Source organism: Empidonax traillii, unplaced genomic scaffold, assembly GCF_003031625.1.
Source record: "Empidonax traillii isolate 1590-97213 ecotype Southwest subspecies unplaced genomic scaffold, ASM303162v1 scaffold361:size2146424, whole genome shotgun sequence".
Lineage (NCBI taxonomy): Eukaryota > Metazoa > Chordata > Aves > Passeriformes > Tyrannidae > Empidonax > Empidonax traillii.
The window spans coordinates 1,323,157-1,349,622 of record NW_020955554.1 but is presented as its reverse complement, the minus strand read 5'-3'; the positions used below and the strand labels follow the sequence as shown (position 1 = coordinate 1,349,622).

Genomic DNA, 26,466 nt, shown 5'->3' with positions numbered 1-26,466 from the left:
GCTCTGCCCTCAGGATGAGGCTGCTGGGTTTGAAGGTGCCCGCTGCAATCCCCTGCTGCTGCTGCTCTCCCTCCTGGGTGTCAATTCTGCCACCTTAGCCCCGGCCATGAAAACATCAGCAGCATTAACACTTCACTTCTGCGGACAGGGAATCAGCTTTGCATCATTTCTACTTCTGTACTGTGGCTGGGGAGCATTTGGAAGGCAGCACTTTCACCCCCCATCAAGAAGCCAACTCTGAAATACCCAGCTGAGTTGAATGCTGAGCACCGACCTCATGGAAACAATTCGGAGCATTTTGATCGTTGCAGCAATTCCATTTGCGTAGCACTCTGCACACTATAATGATCAGGCCTAGGTTTACACAGCCTCAGAAAATTTTATAGTTTTCTTTCTATTTTCTGGTTTTCCACAGAAACAAAACGCAACTTGAAAATGAAAGGCAGAACGAACAAGATCCCGCTTTGCGATCTCTCGTGGAATAGAAATAGTAAATTTGCCCCTTCTCAAACCTCTGACACCTCTTCTTCTGCGCTGGAACTTGCCAAACATGATTGCTACCAGCCTGATTAGCTGGCAGGCCGATCAGTTTAACACCCCAGAACACGTGTCCTTGCGTAGCCAAGCTGCTGCACGCCATCGATTTTCCAAAGGTCTCCCCCCCTGAAATCAATAAGGAGTTCTGCTTGAAAATGGATTGCACTTTGTGATCCCTTTCTGATTCATGGATATTCAGGTTTCCCAGTATTCTGAGAGCTGCTAATCCCAGTATCCTGCAAGTTGCCCAGTGGGCAACTTCCACAGCCAGGCCAGCTTCTCACGGGCACAAGAAAGCAACTGAAATATTACAGGAAGGCTGGAAAATCCTGCAGACACTCCTAACTCTTGCACAGAAGATACTGCTGTGCTGCCATCGAACAGATAAATAACAGAATGGCACGTGCCAAAGCTGAGGTCAGCCCTGCAGTCAGGCAGCCTGATGCCCACTCCAAATGCCCCTGGAAGGCATCAGCACACTTAGGCACCACATTCAGGCAGCTTATTTAAACTGAGAGCCATCAGGCAGAAAATTGTCCTTTCTCTACACATTTTTTGAGAGGAGACCGAAAAAAAAAATCCAACTGTGACCCCACAGAACAGGGAGTGTTTTAGCTCAGCAACAGATGTGTCAAATGACTTATCCCGACCACGAGGAGTTAATTGATGCTATAAATAGCACTCTGCACACACACACAAAAATCCACTTAATTCCAGTATCCAAAGCACACGGTCCAGCTTTGCCTTATCAGTAAAACTATTTTCCTATAAAGAAGTGGGCTGGGGTGTTTTACATGTAGATTAACACAGAGAGATAATTTGATTGCAGGCTATTGAGAGATTTCCTTCCTTTTATGTTTCAGAAGAACAGGACTGCATGCAGCTAAATGAGATCCATAGATTACAGTAGAAGAAAGGCTAATAAAACTGCACAGCTACATTCCTGGGTAATAACAAATGCTTTTTAATTCTAGGGCTGCAATCTCGGGGTTTATGGGGGCATTTCCAATTACTACTTTTAAGATTAATGCAAACAAACCCATCAAGAGAACACAGATCCTTTAACCCCTCTGAATCAAGTATTTACTATCTCCCATAGTATTTTAAACAAACTGGCACTGCCAGGAAAAAAAAATTTCACAGTTCTGAAGTGTTCAGAGTAAGCATCTTCCCCATGGTTTCTGACCTGCTTTCAGGAGAAAAAAAACCAAAACAAAAGCCCCTCAGCTGTTTTCCAGACCGTGTGTCTTGTTTATCTCACAGCCACATCTAGTGGGTTGTGTGGCTGCTCCACTGCTCCACCAGGGAGCTGAAAACATCAGCATAAACAGGAAAGAACATAATGTCAATATTCATGTTTCATTCCTGAAGCTACTAAATCAAATTAATTTTATTAGCTGCTTACCAACCTCTCCACTGCATTACTCTGCCGGATTTCCACCCCTCACCACAAACAACCCCATTTCGACCTGACACTGCTTTCAACCAGGAACAGCACCAATGAAGATTAAAGCAGTACAAAGAGAGGGCAGAAACAAACACAGTGAGGCCCACTGCCTCTAAGTCTCCTCAGGAACATCTGTCTCATTCCAAATCCAGTATTTTTTTTCCCTAAGCTATGTCTGGAGGCCTGAGGCACTGAGTAAATGTACTGGGTGAGACCGAAACTATTGATCTGCTTTCTGCAATGGCATGTGCAGAGCAGACCCGTCACTGTTTCAGCATCTGCAGGTTTCAAATGCAATCCAAGTTCACCTTCCCCTTGTAAGTTTAGGATGCAATCCAAGTTCATGCTGATTAACACCACAGCTTTTTAGTATTACAAGACAAACACGCATTTGAGAACTAATAAATAATTTCTGAGCAAAATAAAAGTATTTAGCTCACGTGATGCCTTGAATAATCACTCCTTTCATGCATAAACATATAAAGGCAGAAAAAACCAGATACATTTTAATGACAGCCTTGGAGAAAGTCACCGTCCCACAGGGTGCAGTTTGGCACACCACATCTCCCAACACAGGTCCCTGTTTGTTCCACACTGCCAAACCAGCCTGCTCCAGTGAGGGGGTGCCTGGCTGAGGGGCAGAACAAAGTCACCACAACTGCAGTCCACCTGCCCTGTCTCCAGGTGCTGAACCTCCAAGGCAGAAATCCTCCCCCTGGGAGGCATTTCCTCCTCTATTAGCCAAGAATCTTGGCTTCTCCGGGGTTCCACTGACAGCCTAAGTGGCCCTCAGAGAGCAGAACTCAGGCCATGCCTGGTTCCCATCAGTGGGGAAATCAAGATGCCACAAGAACCCCATTGATTAGTGCAGACTCCAGTGTTCTTTACTCCTTCAGATCTTTGCATGCCCAGAAAGGCAGAGCTGTGCTCACACTGCCAAGTGTTATTCATACACTTACTGTTATTACATCACTGCAGCAAGTGGCAATTTTCACAGCTGAGATTCATCTCTTTATTATAAGAGCATTTTATTCATTGGTTTGTGGCTCTATCAAAATTTTTAAGGGTTTGGGCTGAAGCTTTCCCTCGTAGGTCTTTCCTTCAAGGCTGAATTTCTTTTTTAGGAAAACTTCAGTGAGAATAATTGGGCTGTTTCCTGTATCAGCTGGGGGAATCTTTGTGCAAGTTTCTCCATCAGAGGCTCTGCAGACACAGCAAAGCCCCTGCTGTCAGCCTGGCAGGGACTCCAACAGGCAACCAGCAACACCCCAACAAACCTCCAGGGATTCCACCATCCCTCTTTTCTCTCGTGGAAAACCTGTCCTGACCCTGACCTTCCCCCCAGCCCCCCTGTGACCACAGAGCCACTGCATTTAAACACCTGCTGAGGTCAGCCCTGGCCTGAAGAGCAGCAGGAATTGGGCAAGCACTGGATTTAGGGGGGCACTGCCAACCAACCGCCTTCTGGACAGATCTTCTGGACAGATTTTCCTCCTGAGAGCTACAGCTGGGCTCTGACCTCACCCCTTGCAAGCCTATCCTGCATTTGTATCTTAATGCTTTCTTAATTGCCCATCAAGAATATTTCTTATTTCCAGGAACACACATCACTAATGCCTAATATTATGGTTATTTGGAAGCAGAAATATTTCTTCCAGATCACTGATGATCTGCTCCAAGAACCAACTTTCTGTTCAAACATTCCTTTTTAATAACTGTTCTACTAATAACTGTGCTAAGTTGGAAAAATAATAATTTGGCTTTAACTGTCCAACCACTTCAAACGTTTAAAGCAAATTCCCTCTATTATATCAAAATTAAAATCTTGCCCTGTATAAACAGGAACCTATTCCAGTTACTATAAACACTTCTAACTCATTTCACTATGATGAGTAACAGAGGTAAGTACCAAACAACTCAGACAGCAAATACAGTGTAAACTCAACTGAGAATCTTTCCTACAAACAGCTCTGAAAGTTTAAATGAGCTATTTACTTCCAATAAAATGTTTTGGTTTGACACATATAAAAGGAACAATGTTTAATCTAAAAACAATCAAATGAAAATGGCAAGAACTTCATAAAAATCAGTAACATGATACTTGTTTTTCAGAGGATTATCTTCGAGGAATGCTCGGCTAAAACTAAAATCCACCTACACTGAGAGAAATAAAGCAGCACACAGAAGGAGCAGCATTTCAGGAGAATAAACAACAGAGCACTTTGATATTTAAACCCATTATTCCCTATCAAGTGCCCAGATTTCAAACAGACCCACCAAAGTACTGAGGGGAATCTGAAGCAGCTGAAGATGTTCGTGGTCATCCTCTGAGCAACCAGAGGGCTGGCCCTGTGATGTAAGAAAGGCTAAGGCACAGCTGGCAGGGAGGGAATGGGGAGAGGGAGACGACACATCCCAGGAGTGTAACCCTACCCATGGCAGGAGGAGGAGATCAGAGGGCTGGATCAGAGATGGCACAGAGTCACAGAGACACAAATTGTTGTAAGTTACTATTGCCAGAGCCTCACCTCCCAACCAACCACCCCAGGGGCTCCTGTCCCACTTCCAGGCTAAGATCTATCACAGCTATTCCCCTCTTCCTGCTCGACCACTCTACCACTATTTTAAACCAATTTTAGCAGGCCTTCAATAGCACATAAAGGAAGGAACTCCTGAGATGTGTAAAGACAATTTAATAAAAGGCTCATGATTTAAAAATGTTCATAATGCCAAAGCAAGATACTCAGGAGACCTGAACTCAGCTGAGAAACACAGTACCTTTTAGAGAGTTCCTTTCTTGCAGCGGCTTTAAGGGGGAAATTCTCCTCTGGTTCGATGATAACTCTGTCAGAGAAAGAAAAAACATAAAGACATTTTTATTCCATCTAGGGGAAGTAGGAAGAGATTATTTTTAAATAACTGATATAATTTACATGATACAGTGGAAATCTCTTAGTTGTATCTCTCCTTTGGTTCCCCTTCCCTTCCTGAGTCATGCTGGCTTACCAAAAGGCATTACACCTCTGGTATCTGCTCCACCATCACCTGAAATGGCAAGACAATCCACAAAAGTGGAATATGGAAAGTAAACCCTGTAGGAGCTTGTTTGACTAACTGGCTATTGCAATCCTCTTGATTTCTGTCCCAGTGCCATTTGTCCCATATGTGCATATATCACACACTCCTGAAGCAGAATTCAATCCAATATATATTTAATTCCCCTTTAACTCATAGATTTAAAATCCCAAACCGTTACCCTCGTAAGCATGCACCACAGCATTTGCAGTCCTCCAGGTCTAAATGCCATCTAGTGGCTCTACAAATGTCAACTGTGGCTCCACAAACACACCTCATGCCGTCTGACATCCCTCCTTCCAGCAGCAGGAAACAGAAATCAGGGCAGGAGGACATTCACCTGCAGTTCACCAGGAGGAACTCATCGCTTTTCAACATCTCACTTTCTGGCTGAGCTTCCTGCAGCACTGCCACTACAGCATTCCTTACCTTAGCAATTTCTCCTACAGTTATTGGAAAGAACACTTCCCTTGATTTTTTCTTTCCTCCTTTTCCACCCATACTTTTGTTGTTGATTCAGAGTCAGGCAGACAAGCTGCCTGAGGCTTGGGGTGAGACCCAGTCCCACTACAGCAATTCCTGTGCAGCTGGGAGCTACTGAATCTTTCTTCATCACATAACCTGGGAGAAATGGCATCTACCCTCTTGACAAGACCTGGAGAATATGTCTGCAAAACACCAGGGGTGACAGCTCCACCCACACCAGTGCTCTGGGGATAATCCCATTTGTGTGGCCTGACACTTAGTGCTGGTTACCAATTAAAAACTACTTGATTCCCCTCTCTCAGCAGTGTCTGCTGGAACAGGGACAGTCCCAGCGTGCCAGGACTGTGCCAACCCCCTGGATCAGCCGGTGCTGTCACGCTGTGGGTGCCACTGGGCACTGCTCTGTGTCACCTGGTGCCAGCTCAGAGACTCAGCCCCACATCCTGCAGCTGGAACCCGCTGAGGGCTCGTGGCTGTGCTGCAGAGTCCCTTCTGATCCCCTGCAATGCAGGGCAGAGGGGCCCAACCCACCAGCTGGGACCACGTTCCATTTACAGAACACCTGGGCTTCATCACAACAACGCTGCTTCACCCCACTGAGACACCTTTATTGCTGATTCCAATCAAGTAGCTTGCAGCTCTCAGATGGGAAAGGTGGAGAGAAACCTGTAATGCCTTTTCAGATTGCTTGTTATCTCTCACTTGTGGCTAATTATACCAGTCACACTGTTAAAGACTGAGCGGTTTTATGTTCACCCGCCAAGAAATGACAAAAAAAGAAAGAAATTAGACAATTAGTCTCTAGCTCTAAGAACTAATTAAGATAAATATTTTCAGAATAAGGAACTTAACAGAACATCAAGGCACTGACACTGCAAAAATGTCTGGGAAAGTAAAGCATCTCTCAGCAAAACCATTTCTTGCCAGTCAGTGAGCTCCTCAGCTGCATCCCAACCACACTTCATTCCTGTCCTACTCCAGTAAACATCATCAGTTATTAAAACTTCTTTCTAACATGGTGAGAATGTGAGTAGCTTACTGGACTGTGGGAAAGCTGCACACAGTGCAAAATCTTGCCAAGGGATGAATGGAAAGCCTTTCTCTTTGGCTCTTCCTGCCACTCAAATGTCTGGCATTTCTGGCATTAAAATAACTAATAAAAATGGGGATGACATAATTTATTTGGTAACAGAAGAACTACCTGCACATCCACAGCTACAGCCCTCACTGCACACTTCCAACCCAAAATCAGCCCCAAGGATGTCACGTTCCTCTTGCTTACAGCAGCACATCACAGCACAACTTCAGGCACCAGCAGCTCCCCCAGTGGAACAGAGTCCAGTGCAAAAGAGCTCCCTTGCTCCCAAACTGATCTGCCTGTCCATGTTTTGTTGTTACTGACTGTAAGAAGCTGATACCCTCCAATGGTATATGCTTTCCTTGGCAGGAGCTTTGCCAGCAGAACCTTGGGCAGAACTGAACAGCACTCTCTGGGCTGCATTTGGCATCTGCTGTGATTTACTTCTCTTAACCAAGAGACAGGGAGGGCAGGAGAAAGAATTTTTTCCCCGAGCACCTTCTTCCTTCACCTTCTATCTTCATTTGCTAAACTACTTCATTTTACAGAGAAATGCAGAGTATTCTGACTGACAACACAGTTCTGCTTTTATGTAAGGTATCAGATGGCAAACATGAGGTATCTACATTACACAACCCAGCGTGTGGGCACATACCCTGTCACAACTTGCATCAAAACATAGGAAACAGTCATGGGAAGTGAGGTCTCTTCACTTGGAGATGTGATACAAACACAGCTACCCCACGACACACGGAACAACAGCCACGCTGTACACTCATTAAAAGGCTTTCCATCAAAAGAGGCGGACTGCAAGCTGTTTGATATTCTAATATTTACACTCAATTATCTCTAGAAATTTATTGAAAACAGGATTATTTCTGTGTTACTTAGGAGCTCCGAGTTCCCTTATAAACTCCTACTCATTGTCAATTATAGTGTAAATCAGCATGTTAACAGCAAGCGAGCAGCCATGAACTAAAGCAGCCGATCCAAATGCAGACAAAGTTTGGACAGGAGTGGTGGCAAAACGCCCAGAAAGTTCCAGACCCCCTCTGAACAGCTCAGTCATCCTGGAGAGATACACAGACCCCTCAGCACAGATGCACTGGATAACAGCAGTCCCTGCCGATAAATTTTATATAAATATTCCCAAAGCAGTGAAGAGCCCGTGCATCAGCACACAGACACGTCACAGGTAAGGACTGCAGCTTTTTCCAGCGCCAGGGCTGAGAATGTAGAGCAGGCTGGAAAATGTGGCTCCAGTCATGAGTGCTAAGAGTGAACCACATCATTCCTCAAGGAAGCGATGCTGAACTCACCTGGCAGAGCCAGTCACCTTCCCTGAACTCACCTGGCAGAGCCAGTCACCTTCCCTGGGCTGCCCCAGTGTGTGCAGGAGGACATGGCCCAGCAAAGGAACACTGGTGACACCTGGAACTGCACAAACCCATGCCCAGCGAGTCACTCCACTGGGCAAAATTAAAGATCAGCCTTCCTTCTGAAGGAAATGGCACACACTTCTGCGTGTTGGGTAAATTCATCTTTATAAGGAGCCCAGACAGTTTAAGGTTTTTAATTGGACTGAGATTTTTCTCCCGAACATCAAACAGAGGAGCTGCATTAAAACAGCAGTTTCTTGATTGCCACAAGCCTCAATGACAGCATTTCCAAGCTTTGTTCTCCATCATGTCACACCGATTAGCAACTGTACACACCTGGGACACGTGCAGGATCCCCTGAGTAGCCATGAATTACACATTCCTGACTCTTTAAAGTCAACGCTGATAACCTCCTTACCAAGGGCCTGCCGACAGCTGCTCGTGCTGCTCTCCTGATATTGCTCATTGTAAACACACAGCCAGGAATGCAAAAGCCAGGTACACGTAGCCTGGTATCACACAGGTGCACATCTACATGTGATAAGGGAGACTTTGCCAACAACACTGTTTAAAGAATTTGCGCAGCAACAGAACTGCAGCTGAACACCCTCTGTAAAAAAAATGCAATTTAGGATTTTACATCACACCCAATTAAATTAAAATGCAACACTTGATCACCTTTCATGGAAGTTTTGAAGGGGATTTTGTTGTGTTTCATATTAATATGGAGTTTCATTTAATGTAGATGACAAATTGCCTGAGTTTGTGTTGTAATGTGCTAAGGTTATCCCAGTCCAACCGTGTTCATGGGGTAACCAAAGTCACCTTTTAGGGATTACAGAAAGAGGATACATTTATTCATTTATGTGGGAGGCAAAGGTGATGTTCCAAACTTTTATAATGAAATTTATCCTGAAAAAAGAAGAAGAAAAAAATTAATCCCGGTTTTACTGATAATACATCAGTGCCAGTAAAGCTCACAAGTGTGGGAAACTGGCTGCAGCTGGTTTTATTCTCCAGGGGAGAATTTCCTCTCCCAAAGCAGACCCAGTTCTGTTATCACTGCCAGGACTGAGGCCTCAGCCACACCTCCTGCAGTTCTTCCTCACTTGGACACCAGCTTTTAATTTATTTTTTTTTTCAAACAAGAGCATAGAAAACTCTGCAAAGTCCTGCAGCAAACCTGCAGAATCCACAGCATCTCATGGGTGGCAGGAGGTGCACACACCACGTGGATGCACGTGCATGCAGGTAAACCAAACTACCAAACTACATACAAACAGTCAGAGAACCAAAAGGTACAAGCAGTTAGATTATTTCAGATGTGCTGGCATTCTTTAAATCTAATGTCCCAAATTTTATGTCCCATTATTTGACTAATGAAGTTGTGGCAGTAGAAACTGCAAGGGTGTGCCATCTGTACCTGAGTGACAGTGAAAGAGCACAGCACCTCTGCGTGACTTACACCACAATTATGTGTATTCTGTTTAATTGTGTAACAACGTTCCCATTTGTCTCTGCTGAAAAATAATTCTGGAAGTTCTGTTTATTAATGATGGCCTGAAGGGAGAAGTTCACAGGAGAAGTAAGATCTCTACTCAGTCATGCACATGGAGCAGTGTGACATTAGCACAGATTAGGATCACTGATATAAATTGCTTCAATAAAGCAAAGGGAAAATTACAGGTGAAGTATCGTAGCAATCTAAACCAAAAAACAACTGCCAGGGACAGATATAAATAGCACCCAAAGTCGCTGCTCTGGGAATGTAAAAGAGATGGCTGGGAAGAATATCTCAGGACAGAAGAAATCAATCGTTTGCAGCTGGTAGAGATGAGAGCTCGGTAACCTTTCCTGGCAGACTGGGAATTCACCCACAAAGCTGGGACAGCTTAATGAAGAAGGAAATACAAGGAATATTTCTGTTCCAAGCCCCAGAACAGTCACAAGCTGCATGCTTCATTTTCACACACCCAGGCTACTGGGCAGTCGTAGCACTCAGGCTATTTAAAGATACCCCAGCTTGTTCAAATACTTGGCTACAGTTTTCTCAATTCCCAGGACAAACAAAAGCAGTTAAAATGTGCACTGTTAGCTTCCAGAAGTGTGTGTTCCCACATTTGCATAAAGGCTGTGTAAGTACCAATAATCTTATGTTAATTGAAGCATGATAAATATATGTATTTATTAACAGAGCTTGTTTCCCAGTGCTTTCAGTAGGGAAGTTTAAGGATCGTAGAATCATAATGGTTTCTTGGGTTTTAGTCTGGTCTTTAAACACTAAAAGAGTTCAGCCTTTTCTTTTAGAAGGATTAAAACATGAAAGCAGCAGGAATTTGGTTATCCAGCCACTACTGAAGCAAAATTTACTTTGCTGCACTGTTTTCTGTTTTATGGTGACTGCTCTCATCATTTTCATGTGTTACCCTAGCTCTTCTGATACAGAAAATTTATTACAGACTTAGTGTAAAGAAGCTGAAACAATTATTTAGACCCACATATATATGTATGTTGCTTTTCTAAGAAATACTGGTGGGATGTGCTAGAGAAAACCTAACCAAGGAGGAGAGTTGGGATTCTGAGACAGTACAAGACAGTGTGTAAAACAGAAACAAAAAAAAAGAAAAGGAGGGGCAAGGGGGGATTTTTAAAAGGGTGGGGGGTAAAATCTGTAGATCACTAGAAATTTGGCAATTACACTCACCTGGCTGATGTGTTTTGGTGACAGCTTGACCTTTCAGTCCCCAAATACTGCATTTTGTTACCAGTGGAGACACAAACAAGAGGGCTGAGAGGTGTCTGAGAGGCCAGATGATCAGCGCAGGACTGAGGAGTGGAGCACACGCTGGAGGGAAAGAGGCTGACACCAAAGAGATTTGTGGGTGGGAAGAACACGGACCACGGGCAGGGAAGGCACTCGGGAGCCCCACACTTGCCTGTAAACACAGGAGCAGTGCCAAGTGTGAACTGGCACTGGCAGGCTGTGCCAAGTGCATTTGGAGCTGACCCCAGAGAGCTGTCAGGAGCACCTGCATCCCTGGGTTTATCCCTCTCTGCTGTGCTAACTTGCCCCAACAAATATTTGAATGTAGGAAGTAGCAGCGGGCTAATTAATAGTAATTATTATTTTTGATGCTGAGAGCTTTCTTTGCAGCCAGGCAGAGGAAAAACAAGCAGCAAAGAAAATAGGTGCCAGCATGGGAACGAGGAAAATACGGTGAAGAGTGAAGAAAGCACACCCTGGCTCTGACCTACCAGAGCTGCCACTGGTCAGGAAAGGCAACAAGAGAGAAATAAACAGGTAAACAATTCACATACATTTGCTCCATGCTACAGTTCCTGCTATTCACGCTGCCTTTCAAAGTAATTCAAAGCACAAATATCAGGAGAATGTTTGGTCCTTAATATCTGTAATGACATAATCATGCAAAAGGAAATTATCTAAACTGACTGTGAGCTCAGTTTCAGGAGCTGGCTGTTGTAGTAAGTACTTATAATTAAATATATTAATTTATATGCATCTGTAGCCTGGATACAATGGAGACACCACAAGAACAGAATTCTAGCATTTCTTTTTACATCCTAATTTCTCAGCTGCCCCCAAGTCCACCCTTGGGAAACACTAAGAAGGGGAATTGGAAGAATGAGCAGTAACATTTATGCCTGTCTAAAGGGTGGCATCCACCCCTCTCCAAAAACATTGAGAAAAACAGAAAGAAAACTCTACTTTAGAGAATAATTTATACAGGGCAGGGGCAGACAGAAACTCCAGGTTCCAACTTTATCCAACTGAAAGCGTGAATTATATCAGCCCTTTTAACCCCTTTCTGAAATCAGTCACTTAGACCACAAGTGAAACAACAGAGTGATCTGACATCTTGCAACACTCCAAACTAATGATTTTTCTAGAAAGTTAGTTAACTGACTGAATTACTCATCACAGTCTTTTTCGTAACCTGCACAGGCTTCTGTCAGCAAAGGAAAGTTTTTAATCCCTAAGAAAACCCAAAATTCTGTCTGATGCCAAAAACACGAGTATTATGAACATTCCAAAAGCAGAAGAAATTTTTAAACCTCCACTCATTGGTAACAGTGAAATGCCACCATTAAGATCATGGTGCAAATATTTTACATTTATAGAGCTTTTCAACCTGAGACTTCAGTGTATTTTCCAAGGGCTGTAAAGAGAGCAGCAGTAATTGCTGTTGGAGACACACCACGATGTATCCAAGGTAAACTGCACAGCAAAGCCTGGGATTAAAAGGAATTTTTTCCTTTCATATCCCTACTGCAGCTCTTTGATCACCAGGCTGACTCCTAAGAACGGGGCAGCTCAAAAGGGAACCTAAAAAGGTTCCACTGAACTCCGAGGGTGTCGATAGCAGCACACATTTCCACAGGCAGTTCTGATTTCCTGCACACACCCACCGGAGTGTTCAGACACCTCTGGAGCTCAGAGTCCTGAAAATGTGTCCCCATCAGTCCTCCTCAGAGCAGCCTGGGTGTCTGTGAGTGCCAGGAGGGTGCAGGGCTGCCCAGGCCTGAAATGCAGCTGGAGATGTGAACTTTGCCATTTTCAGTGAAACACCCAGCTGACACACACACTAGTGGCTGTGCTCCAAATCCCAGCAGTGCTGCTGAGACCTTCCATCATATCACAGGGGCAACAGGTTGTGCTTTCCGTGCAGTTTCTGCCCATCTTTAAACCTGGCTGTTTCACTTCGCTGCATGCAATATTCTTTTTAATTTACAGAAACTCCAATGATTTTTTCCACATTAGGGAAATTAAAAAGATCACATCAGAGCAGTCGCTGTAAAATTAGACACCCTTAATTTGCTATAAAAGAATTAGGGCTGCAGAAACTCTCCAGGCTAAATCCAAAAGACCAGGAAGAGAAGTGAAGGATGAAGATTTGTTTACTGGGACAATCTAACAGAGCAGAACACAAATACTTTATCCAGTGGAGAAACAGGCATGGGTGGGTGAAAGCAGAATCAGATACAACCACTCCCTCAGCTTCAGAAGGGGAACATCAGAGTGGAGTAAAAGCAACCAAAACTGTCAAGCTGAAAGTGTGGGACTCTTTAAAATCACTGTTAAACAGAAATAATTGAACTCATTTTAGGGAGTAGAGGAATACTTTTTCAGGATTTAGAGAAAAATATCCCCAAGTGAATATCTGTTCATGTTATGTTTCCATTTCATTAAAGAATTAGCAATTAAGTCCCATTAGATAAAGTGGGTACAGTGTACCCACTCATAGCCCTGAAATTCATTCCCCTGCCACAGCTCCAAGTTCTTACATTTACTATAAAACTGTCTAACCTTCACATTATTCCTTCTCTGTTACACTGCTCTTCTGAGTCCAACTGAGAAAGAAATCAGATCATTATAAAAATCCTCCTTATCCAGAAACATATGAACAAAGCTAAAAGTGTCTCTAAGTGCTGTGTTTTCATTTCAGTTTATTATCTCAATTTACTCAGAATCACTCACCACCACAAGCCCTTGGACTTAAGTTTCTCCCCACCTGATTAACACACAAACTGCTCAGGACAACAGGTACCAGTGAAGATTCTCATTACACAGGCAACTATTCCCCTTTGTACTTCAAATTCATAACTAACTGTTCGGGCCGTGTCAGAATCTCCCTTGAAGAACAAAGCTGTGACAGTTGACGTGTTCTATCAGACAATGAGAACAGAGGGGATGCACAATTACCCTCTGTACTGGCTCCATCAGTCCCTCTGGAGCTGGAGAACTGGCCACCAGAGGGATCCTGCCCTGCCAGCCCGGGCTGGGGGGGGGTGACATTTCATGCCACAGCATCTAAAAATAGGCAGGAGCTGGAACCAATTCAACATCAGCACAAGCTGCTGAAGTGTAAGACTGGCCCTGAGAATTGCAGCCATTCCAGGAGCGTGCACTGCTCCACTGCCAGGGGCCAGGAGCTGCTGCCAGGGGAGAGCACGGACACAACTTCCAGCAGGGTTTCTCAGGACAGCGTTCCACCATCCAGCCACCCTGGAGAGTGGCTCTGGATGCTCAATACAGCAGAACCATCTACAGCACAGCCCAAATACCTAAGAACTGCCCAGGAAGAGCTTCCTGAACTCCCTGCAGCACGGTGCAATACACTGCTGTGCCATTCCACCTCCAAACGGGGAACCTTCCACTCAAAATATCCCTTCTGCAAGGAAAGGCAGGGAATTATACAATCCACAATGGATTGCAAATTAAAAAAATTGTGGGATGTTTCTGAACACTTGTTTGGATGGTTTACCAGAGAGATTTAATTGACACACCAGCAGGTTATTTAGCTCATCTCCCTGCCTGCATTCTGGTTCTGCTCACAGATGAATCAGTGATGTCCAAATCTTGTTACCTGCCCCTGTGACTTCAAAACATCTGACTGTGCAAATTATTATTTTTATCCCTTTTCATTTGGCAGCCTGGCTGTGTTATGCCCAATGCTGTCATAAGAAGATATTACCTCCTCTTTCAGCAATTCAATACACCTCATAATTAAGAATTATTTATTAATATTCCTGTATCTGTCAAGCCATTAAGCCCACACGACACAAATGAAATTAGATCTCCCTGAACCCTGCTAGGATAAAGCAGGATCAAGATTAAAAACTCTTGCAGCTGATCTCAAGGCTTCTTTCTTTCTGGTGGTCACTTCGCATTTTTGGGGGCAAACTGCCATGAGGAATGTCAGCTGGAAGAGCAAGAAACCTACCTGGACAACTGGAGAAACGTCCAGGCCCTCTCTGGCCAGTGCCTGAATTTGCCCAGCTCTGACTGACCCCCCTCTCCTGGCAGATCCAAGCAATATTCTGGGGTAGCTGGTGCCTGCCTGGATGAAGAACAACCAGTCCCTGTGCTGTTCATATCAATGCATGTTACTAGAGGATTTTTATATTACTTTTCTAGTAAATATTCATGTCCAATAAACTGTTCTTAATGCTGCAGAAAATACACTGAACACGACTCCTCCAAAAAACCTGGCATTGTCCAAATAGGTCTGGCCTCGGAGTACATGTGGGGAAATCACAGGACAGCTGGGAGTTATTAATTACCCTCAGTTATAAAATACACCTCATCAAGTCAACTCCAGCCTGAATTCTGAATATTCCAAACAGGTTGTGATTATGGAACAGAAATAGATGGTAAGCAATGAGCAATTGATACAGGTAAAGGAGTGCTACCTGACATCAAATGACCATCATAGCTCAGAAACATGTAAGGCAAAGAGATCAAACTGGCTTGTGAAATACTGGGCTTTGAGACAATAATATGAAAACATCTCCTAAAAGAAAGAGAGGAAGCAAAGGCCTCAAAGGGCAGATCTTTCTGTCTCCTCCTGATTGTACTGCTGGGTAAAACGCTTTTCGGTGCCAAATGGTGGAAGTCCATTCTAATCTGACTATGAAGTATTATAAATGCCCACAACCTACACCTTGATGTGAGTCAGGAAGCAAGACATCAGCAGAACAACCTGTGTGGGGACTAACAAGGAAGGAGTGGCTCTGAGGTTTCTAAGATTTCTCTGAAGATTAAAGCACAGACTTCAGTGGAGACACATGCAAGGATTTTTAAAGACCTCTGCAAGTGAAAAGTACACAGGAAACGGGCAAAACATGAGACACATTGTAAATATAACAGAAAATAAATCGATTTCTCTATTTTAACACTATTTTCTGTGTAACTCAGCAGCCTGGTTGGAGGAGATTTCTTGTTCCCGGCTGTTCCCTGGTTCTGTACCACCCATCCCTTTTCCCAAATCACTGCAGGATTACAATCCTTTCCCCAGCTTATTTTCTCCAGGGAACAATGAAAATGACAAAATGTTTCTTGCCTCATGTGTTCCCCACTGGTGCAGAGCTCTATGGCTAAAATGCTCATCAGAGCCAAAAGCCTGGGCATGACTAAACTTTAAACAAGCTAAACATCAATTGGTTTGATTTATAGGCCCAGGAGACCGAGCCAATCACAAAAGACTAAAGTAAAATTAATTTGCCATTCAGAGCTGTCTATAAAACACGCTGCTTGGCCTGAAAAATATTAAAAAATTAGTATTAAGTAGGGAGAAAATGGCTTACAATTCCACCTTTGTAATGGTCATGCACTCAGAATATCCCTTGCTCCCTCCAGGCAAGATAAAATCCAGGCCTTTTCCCTCCATGCCCCAGCAGTGAGCGCTCCAGGCTCGGGTGAGCGCTGAGCACACAGCATCCCAGGCTGTCCAGACTGACACTGTCCCTGGCATCTGTTTGGGAGGCACAGCAGAAGGCAAGTTCATCAGTTCAAACCTCACTTATAAATAGATGGTGCAGATGCACTTCAGAGCAGCCATTACAGACTTTATTTTCCATCTGAGAACTCTGCATCTTTGAGGTAATGCACGTACATAAATACAGAACATTACCCTAACAGCTTAAGGGGTGCAGTCGGGGATATTTTGGGCTGCACGGGAACGGGCAGGTTTATGACAGCACCAAAACGGTTGTCAGCCTCAGCTGCAGGTTAAAACACGGTGCCCCATTTTCACCTCTGTGACAGCTGCACGTGAAGCTCACGCAGATGGAAAGGCGAGAGCCACGACGGGGTCACCCCTGGCAGGCTGTGGGGCTGCACCCCTGGCGAGGTGCCCACGAGTGGAGTCACTCAGGAAGGGTCAGTTGGCACTCACCCCACAGGTACCCGGCCCTGCCCCTCAGCCAGCTCCCCACACCACACTCACTCCCAGCACCCAGCTGGCTCCAGCTCCATTCACAACTCTAATTGTATTTCTGGGGCTCAGGCTGTGCCAGCAGGGAATGCAGCGAGCAGGAAGCAAAGGCTAATTGTGAAACTCCCTTTTATGCTAAAATCAGTTTGTTACGAATAAGGGACCCAGAGAGGAAGGACAACTATTGATGAGTCAGTGACAGAATGAAAACATCATTTGCTGAGGTCACTTAGTCTGGCAGCACTGAAAGATTTGAAAGCTTCTAATTTAGTTCTTCACAAAAGAAGCTCCCTGCTGTTGTTAACAACTTCACAATGAATTTTCAGCATTTAACTTCAAATCAGAGTCAGTGCTGTAGCTTAATACCTCTCTGTCAGGTACTAAGTCAAACACAAAGATCAAATTCTGGACAGATGGCATATCCAGCTATTTACAGTGGAGGCAATTCCTTTGTAAAGATAATAAATCAATGTACATATCTCAATTCATCAAATGAAGTCTGATCAAAGAAATATCTTAAATATTAATGTATTCAGTGGACTTCTGCTTGAAACAGCATCTACATCAATCTAAATCAAGTATCCAGTTTACAGATATTTTGGGTGCCTCTTGCTTCTGTTTCAGCAGGTGCAATGAGAACAGTGGTCACAATGATATTGAAAAAGAGAAAACAGAGCTAGGTTTCTGCACTGACACCCAACACAATCAATCTGCTAACACCTGACACCCAATAAGCTCAGAGTATCCATAAAAAGTATTACTATGTGTATGTGTTAGAAACATCCATATTCTTGGCTCCTTTACTCTCCTCTAAAACAGGAGAGGGAAATCGCTCTCCTGAGATTCATAAACAGATTTTGATTTCATCCAGGAAAACCTCCATCCTTCTCTTTGCAACAGGAAGCTCTCCCACCTCAACCTGTTCTTTGCAGCCTCAAAAAACAGTCTGATCCATGGCTCTGTGGACAGAGCAGCAAGTTTACAACACCAGACACACAAAAAACCCACAGATTTTCTGAGAGCTGTTTAAAGCTTCTAAGACAAAAGAAATTAAGATGCATTTATATGAAAGCGTAGCTTTTCCTTCTTTCTTATGGGTTCCATAAAAGCTACTTCACCTCACTCCATATATCCTGCCCCTAATGTGTGATGGCAGTTCCACAAGCCCTGGCTCCAACAGAGTAACTTCTACTGGCCAAGGTGATCAGCCCTGCCTGTGCCCTGGGAGATGTGCCAAGGAAAAACAAGCTCCATGGTAAAGGTCATGAGGAACACGAGAGGTTCTTTAGGCTGTGCTGAGTACAGACACTAATCCACTGCTCTGGGCAGGAAGGGGACAGGAAGGGGATGAGCAGGAACCAGTCCCAGGCTCTTCCACTCCTGCTTTTTAAGTGTATTCAGAGGACCATCCGTTTTGACCTGCTTTCCCTCTGGTTTTGATGTCATGTGCCACAAAGCCCAGCATTCTGCTTACCAGGACAAATCCATTGTCCTGTGCTGGCAATCCTCTCTGACAGCGTGGGGGATGCTGGCAGTGAGGGCAGTAAGTCAGTTGGCTGCTGTTATCATCAATCAAGCATGAAGGCTCTGCTATTCTGCAGCCCGAATTCTTTATCTAACTGATTAGTCATACAGGCCAACTGGATTACAGTATTGCTTCCCAGCTCCCCTCACAGAACTCCTCCATTTGGAGTATTAAAAACCCAGCTGATGAGCCCAGTGTTCCATGAAACGTGTCTGCAGAGGGCAGAGGAACAGACACAACCCCCTTATCCCCACAGACCTGCTCGCCAAAAGGAAGGGAGTGAAAGCTTGGAAGTCAATTCAAAAGTAAATAAAGCACAAGAGGCCAGCAAGACAAGCACCAGAAAGCTATTTTAAGGTTCAGAGTGAATTAAACACGCAAAGAAATTAAGCATAGCAAGGAAACAATCTTACTGGCAGAATTAGCATTTCTTTTCTTACTTGTCAGACAACTGAGAAAGGCTGATACTCTTCAGAAGAAGAGTAACATAATTAAGTTGAATTTGCTTTTTACTGTGCTCAGAGAGGTTTTCCATTTCAACAGCCCTCATAATAAAAAGAAACAGACCCCTTAAAAAACATTCCCTTGTTATTTTCTCTTTCACATTCTGCACTGTTCCCCATGGAGACCTTATGTCAAAGGTGGCCTCTTCAGACTTCACAGAAAAGTTGATACTCAGCTATTTCTCCCATCCAAGAAAAAGAAAACCACCTTGCTCAGGAATCCTGTTCCTGCACTGTAATCTCCTTCCCTTTCCTCCAAGTCCCTGCACGTGCCCGTGCCTGCCATCAACGCATTTGTTCAGGGACTCCACCAGAACCCACCAGAGCTCAGCCCCAAATGGCCCTTCTTCTCACCTCCCCGACCTGCACAAACACCCCTGAGGGGCTCAGGCAGCTTCTCCTGCATTTTCCTCTGTCCACTGCAAGTCACGCTTGCTTATAAAACCTTGCAGGTCACTAATTCTGATTGTATCCCAGCCAACAACTTCAGCTGAAAGGATGAGCATTTACCATGCTGGTCTCCACACTGTACAGCAGACAGGCACTAAAATAAGATGCTTTACCCATAAATGTCTACCTTTGGATAAATGTCTTTCATCTCACACTCTTGCCAAGCAAAGTTCTTTGATTTAGAATTACATCCATCTTGTCTTAAAAGCAGAATTACCAATCCAGAGACTTCTTCCCGCTTCGTTTTTTTTTTTTCCCCCAGCCTCTGGCACCTGTTTTAGGGCCTTCACCCTCTCTGGAAGTCCCTGTCACTGGTCCAGAAACAGCTGAACCCCGAGTGACTCTCACACAGCTTTTGTCTCCAGTGCAATATATAGAAAGCCAGATATTATGCACTACACCAAGAGTCTCCTCTGCTGTTTAAAATATTCCACTCTCACCATACCTGCTGGTTTCAATATTCAGAAGTTAAAGCACTGCTGAGCAGGCACCCAGTGGGAATTCAGAGCAGAATGTAAAGAGGAATCACTTGGAAAAAAAAAATAATCCTGCAATGATGGAGTCCTGCAGTCAGAAAACGCTTCAGCTGCAAAGACCTCTCCCACCAAATGCTGAGGATATGAGAGGAACAACAAAAACCAGACAGGCCCACCCTGCCATCCTGTCAGATAAACCTACAGAATACACATTCACAGAACTGCCTCCAGCATGTGCCAGAGAAATAAAACCTAATCTAAGTACAGTCACAATGCAAGACAAAATAAGCACGTTGTGTACGTGGATATTCTCTAGCAGATCGTTTTGCTGCCTTCTATGAGACATGGATACACAGGAAAACAACTGCAAAACAGAAATAGGAATATTTGGTGGTTTATATTCTTTATAACAGGAGCTGACTTTTTTTAAATTTAATATTCATCCACAGAGAGCTAACCACAGCTAGATTTTTCTCTAGTGAGCTTCTTGGGAAAGGACTGACTTAATTTTCCTCATTTGTACCGTGCCAAGCACAGTATGGTCTCAGTCCCCATTGGGGCCTGCAGGCACTGTCACAACCCTCACCAAACAAGCAAGTTGACGTGCTTAATGCAAAATTCCCCAGGTTTAGTAAGCAGCTTGAAAGATGTGAGGATAAAGCAACCACAACGATGGTAAACATGCCTTGATTGTACTTTTAAAATAAAGCTGCTTACTCCTGTTTTTTACTGCTTACTCCTCCATTCTCTCTCTCGCTTCTGTTACTGCCTCTACCTGGGGAGATCGTTTACATTTATGATTTGTTCCAAGAGGTTCTCAGCTTTCCCCAGGAACAGCATTAAATAAGAACTATGGACAGAGGATTAAAATGACCCTTTTTCTTTCCTTCTCCTAGTTTGTTTTTTTTTTTGCTAGCACTGGTGAATAAAAAGGCTGAAACATTTATTTTTCAGTCAGTAATGACAGGATAAGTGTCAGACGTAACCCAAAAAAGTTCTACCAGAGCTCTCTGCAGCTTAAATGTTAAATTTATTCATATTTCATTCCACCCTCAGAAAGCCAGTTCTCTTCTGTCTTTTATTGTTTATATTAGACATAGTGAGTCATGGAAATAAAGTGACATGAAACCACATTTACGCTACAGAAATCATCCCACATCTTTTCAGATTCCCCTTTCTGCTATTTCCGTACCATGCCTCCTATTGAGCCTGGGAGACTGATTGCCCAGGCAAGGGCTAAGCGTTTATTCTTGACTGCAGTTATTTAGCTGCTCCCATTCCCATCTTAGCACGCCAATTTAGAGCAAACCGACGCATTATCCGTCAATTCACAACCAGAACGAGCGTACACACGGCTGTCTGATACATAAACAACAAGGGACAGGAACACTAAGCAAAATAATGATCTAAAAGGCCCATCAGCTGCCTTTTCTGTGTCTGTGGGAGCTGTGGTACCCCAGAAGAGCTGTCTCTCTCTGCACAGAGGTCAAGGGCAATCAGATGCCCGACTGAAGCCCCTCTGGCACTGAAGGCAGGGCAGAACAGCTTCCCAAACCTCAGCTGCTGTGTTCAAGGCACTAGGTAAGCCATGCACTGGCAAAAGGAACAACACATCTATCATCCCCCTGCCTGGTCAGTCTGCAATGGTAAGAACCCCAGTTTACATGCACAGGGACTATCCCACCAACTTCTGCTGGTGTGTTCCAACTGAAGTCAGCACTGCCTGCCAGCCCTGGGGAGTGTGAGGGCCCAGCACGTGCAGCTGGGGTTTTCCTCCCTGTTCAGCTCCAGCTGAAAGGGTTCCAGTTTATGGTTTCTGACCCAGTCAAACCTAACAAAGCTCCAAACCACCCAGGTATGCCCAGCCTTACAAGGATGCCCTAGAAGGTTTAAAGACACTGCTTTGAGAGGGGTTGGCACAGGTGACCTCCAAAAGCCCCTTCCAACATGTGTTAAAGCCTTCAGGAAGGACCCACACCTTTAGGGGTTATTCCTCAGAATCTTCAGGAGGTCAAACACTGACAGAAATTGGGCATTAGCAACTCCTTCGAAGTCAGTGGAAATTACAGCCCCTCACCCCTTCAGGAGGTTCTGGCTCAGAGATTTTAGTGGGACTGCCACCACCAAGACAGACTTTGCTGTAAAAACTCTGGTGGAACTTGTTTTACACCATCCTCCCATGCCAGCACACACTGGTGCAGGGTCTCCATCCCCAGATCAGACCTGCTCTTTCACCCCACTCATCTGCCTTACAAACAAACACCTCCTCCCACAACTGCCCAGCACAGCAACAGGGACAAGCACCCCTAAAGGCTGGCTCCATCTTCTTATCCACCTACCAAGCCAAGAGTTACTAATCCTGAAGTAATCCCAAAGCTCTGCACCTTCATGGACAAGAGCCACCACACCCCAGCAGTCCCAGCTTCATCAGGAAGCTGGGAACACTTCCACTCAGAGCTAGCACAGACACCGATCTCCTGAAATGCAAAAGGCAGAAAGAGCTCCCCCTGCTTTTCAACACACAGCATCTGCCGTTGGGGATCTTTACTTTAGAGCCAGAGATGTAAAGGCCAAATGAGATTAACAAGCAGTTTCAGCATTGGCAATTCCATGCCCAGGCAGCAGAAAGTCCGAGCTGATCACTCCAAATGATCCTCCCTCGCTGCCAGAGCGGAGTGACAGTGAACACAACGCACCAAGCAGGAGGAGCCCTTCCTGTACCTCTTAACTGATTCGCCAATAGGTAATTAAATGAAATCTGTTGGCAACTCTCAAAGCACAGTACGTCTTTGCAAAGTGCTGCTGCAATTCCAGTGCTCAAATAAGGCATTGGAGTTGAATTTCCACTGCCATCCTTTCAGCAGGTTTGTGTATGGCAGTTCCACCCAGCCTGAACAGTGCTCCACGCTGGCCACAGCACAACACCTGAGCTCACTGCAGCCTGAGCTGCGAGGATGGACATCAGCATCAACACACAGATGGGAGATGACTATTCAAGGTAATTCCAGCACTGACAGAGGCAACAAAGGACCCTCTCCCTGGCTTTGCTCGGACCTGCATCCCTGAGACAAGGAGTGTGGTGCCAGCTCCTCACGGGCTGCTCTGGGAGCTCCACAGGACAAGGCAGGCAGCTCTGGCTCCCACTCTGGCCTTGGCTGTTTGCTCTGACCGGGACTTCACAGAGCAAGGGGGAGCAGGCCTGCATTTCAGGAGGGAGCTGAGAGTTGTTAACAGGTTCCCTCTTATTTCTTTGAAATATTTTATTCTTTTTTTTTGTTACAGAACACCTAAGAGAAAAACTTTGTTAATTACTTATAATTGTTCCATCTGTTGTGATGCAAAAAATAAAACTGAAAATAAATCAAAAAGTCCCATTTTGCTGCTGCTTCTGTAAGTATTCCAGGCTAGACAGAAAAAATACCATGAAGCTTCTTGTAGCTGAATTCCTCCAAATCACAGAGGAACAACAGGCTTTCTATCAGATGATGTGAATTTTTATCACTGGCACTGTTACTGATTGCCTTTATGGCTTCATTTTTATTTCTTTACCTTAGCTCTTTTACTTATAGAATGTGAGCACCCCCCTTCAGGCTCCAGCTCAACTCTGTAAAAATAGTTAGAAACCAAATTTACTTTGATTTCTATTGCAGCAAATTGTTTTTTAAGGTATGGTACTTTCTATTGTCCTGAAAGAATGAAGAGTAAACAAGGCAGGAATGGTGCTAAGGCTCTGTGTAAGCACCAGACCCCAAATGGAATTTGCTCCTGAGTGTGCTACGAAATCAGCCTTCTGACCATACTGTGAAATGGTAATGTTCCAACATCGTGTCTGATTTACTGATTTAATAATAATGCAATCAATGGACAAACAAAATGTTACTGTTTGTGTTGTTTCCAGGAAAGGCAACAAAAGAAATAATTGCCAATGATCTCATTAGTCATGTTTAGTTACAGTCCTCCAGATACAGCCCTAAATAATCTTCAGGGACACTAAATAATCCTTTTTTTTGGTCATTATGTATGAGTGAGGGAAAATCCTATACACTTCAAGCAACTTGTGGAACAAGTTTTCAAAGCCCAGTTTTTTAATCAATAAAGATAATGCAAAAAAACCAAACAACAACCCCAAAACCTCAATCCAGTAGAACAATGCAATATGGATCTGGGAAAAATGTCAAGTGCTTTCTTTGTATTTTGTATTTATTTTGTATAATTAATGCTGTGCAGAACTTCCTCTGCAGCTGGGATACACTGTGATATCTCTGAAGGGGTAATCATGGGAATTCAGGGGTTTATTAGGTCTGTTTAAGAAGTATTGTAATGAAACAAGAAAATTTAAGGGTTGAAGGAACTGAACATGAATTAAACATTACTCTTAACTCTGATGAAAAATAAAAATGTTTGCTCTTGCTGTTGATTTCACCCACCACTGCACGAAAGCTGCACCACCCTTGTTTTGAGCTGAAATCCCTTTTTAAACTACCCCAAAGGAAACTGAGGGAGCCCAACGGAGACCCCATGAGATGTGGATGATCAGCAGACTCAGTGGACAAGATGAGTTCTGCAACCTGTGTGAGAGATCAGTTCACCAGGAAAATGGGAGGCACTGCTGGGCCAAGGCACTGCTGCTGGAGCCTTTCGAGCCTGAGGAATGATGCACCTCCCGAGGCAGGAGAGGTGAGGACATCTCCAGGCAGGGACACCTCCAGGAAGGACCTCCAGGAAGGACCTCCAGGCAGGGACACCTCCAGGCAGGGACACCCCCAGGAAGGACCTCCAGGCAGGGACACCTCTGGAGTCTGCCCGTGCCAACAGGAGGATGCAGCCAATTAGTGCATGGGTGCAGTGAGTAAATGACAGGCGAGCCTGCTGGGGGTGGAGAGGAGGCTGTATCACGGCACTGATGACATGGGGAGAGGAAGAAGACAGCTCAGTAAAATTCCTGAGAGGAAACAGGTGGGGTGTACTGAGAGGATATAAAAGCACAAGACAAATAGCAGTCACACCTTCCTTCAAAAGCTGCTTCTCAGCACAAGGGACTCTCTGCCCTTCTTTTCTCTCTCCTCAGCACTTCTTAATGTCCTACAGCTTTGTAACCCCCTGGGAGCCCTGTCTTACACAGCTCCCTCTCTCTGCCATCCCCAAGGCACGTGGTGTTCCCTTCACACATCCATCAAAACCCTGCCTGCAGGGAAATGCTTCTGAGGGACAAGCACCAGCTTTTCCTGGAGCCAGCAACTGGCTGTGCAGCAAGAATGTACCCTTTTCATTAAGAGAAAAACTCTGCTACTGAGGTTTTGACTTGTTCCTCTGGTGTATCATTAGAGCTGGAGATAGACAACTATTTCTAAGGGACATAAGAACAATCATGTGCTTGGCAGGAGAGTCCCAGAAACATCTATTGAGAAATTTCTTGTCTCACATCAGCTTTTACTGTAACAAGGTCTTGAGTTAGGCAAAGGAGAAAAAAAGAGGGAAAAATGAAATCAGAAAGGGTCACTGAGACACTGTCCAGTCAGATAAGTGCCCAATTTCACTGGCAGTCACACCAATCAAACAATAAACCACTGCCTACTAAACCCCATCAGTAGGCAACACACGGTCACTGTTCTGCTTACACTTAGTTCTACAAAATCCCTCATTTTCATGTGTGAGCTTCAGAATGTGTTTGGCCTGAAAGCCAGCAAAGGTGGCTGTGCACACCAGCAGGACTCTGCAGTCAGCAGCAGCGAATCACCAGGTACCCAAGGAGAGAAAACTACGGTCAGAAGTGGAAAATAAAGACCACAAATCTGTTAAACCCTCTCCATTTTTCAGTAGATCCACTTGAATTTCCTCTGAGTTGGAGATCTTCAATCCAAAACAAGTCTCCAGGATTGACCCCTTCAAAGTATGAAACACTTGGTGCCCAGTCAGTAATTGAACCATCCTGCTTACAGAAGCACCAATACCTGCAAGTGCCACATGCAAAACCATCTCTCATCTACTGCATTCTAGCACAGAGGCACCAGGACAACATGAACAATTCAGTCACATTTCTAGGGTATGGCCAGGGACAATTAAAGCCCTAGGATGTAGAATTTCTGATAATAAAGGCAGACAACTAAGGTTATGTGTGGTGTCAGGAGGAGTAAAGGAAGGACTACAGGCTGATGCCAGGGATGGAGAAGTGAGGGCTTGTGTTTCACTCCATTCTTAATAGGACATTGACGGGAAATTCTAATCAACAGCTCTGAACTTTACTTCCTTCAAATGTTTTCTTCTCAGAAAACCCATATTTACATTTACCACTGAGATGTTAATAAAAACAGCTCTAAAGAACACAGATAAAAGAATCCCTGGCATTCTCTCTGCACTGACATCAGTGTTGTTTCCTGAAGGGCAGCCACGAAGGCACAGCTATGAATCCACACTAAAGCCTGGCTTCAGCTGCCCAAGAGGTGCCTCAGCAAGCTCTGTGCCACCTAAACACGCTGCAAGGGCTGCAGGCAGGAGCTGGTGCCACCCAGCTGGCTCTGCCATGCACCAACACCAGCCTGAGCAGCCAGAGCTGTGCTAATGCTACAGATTATGACCATGCCCAAAACAAGCTACAAATAAAAGCCATGTTAATTTTGACTCCCATGCTTGTTTCAGTAGAACATCACTATCTGACTGATTTTAAGCTCCACTGGAAATGCAGGAAAATCACAAGCTGTTCTGACAAGCAGAACAAAGCAGAGGCTTGGCCTCCAGAGAGGTTCTGAATATGCATGTTCCAAGGGACTCCACACAG

General features: G+C 44.5%; 1 protein-coding gene across 2 annotated transcripts in view; it reads right to left on the bottom strand.

Moving 5' to 3' along the window:
* ARVCF (ARVCF delta catenin family member) overlaps window positions 1–26,466 on the bottom strand; it is a 215,231-nt gene that overhangs the window by 135,600 nt on the left and 53,165 nt on the right. For both annotated transcript variants that reach the window (XM_027892645.1, XM_027892647.1), the window contains one exon: window positions 4,763–4,828. The gene's annotated coding sequence lies outside the window, so the exon portion shown is untranslated. The remainder of the gene's footprint in view (window positions 1–4,762; window positions 4,829–26,466) is intronic.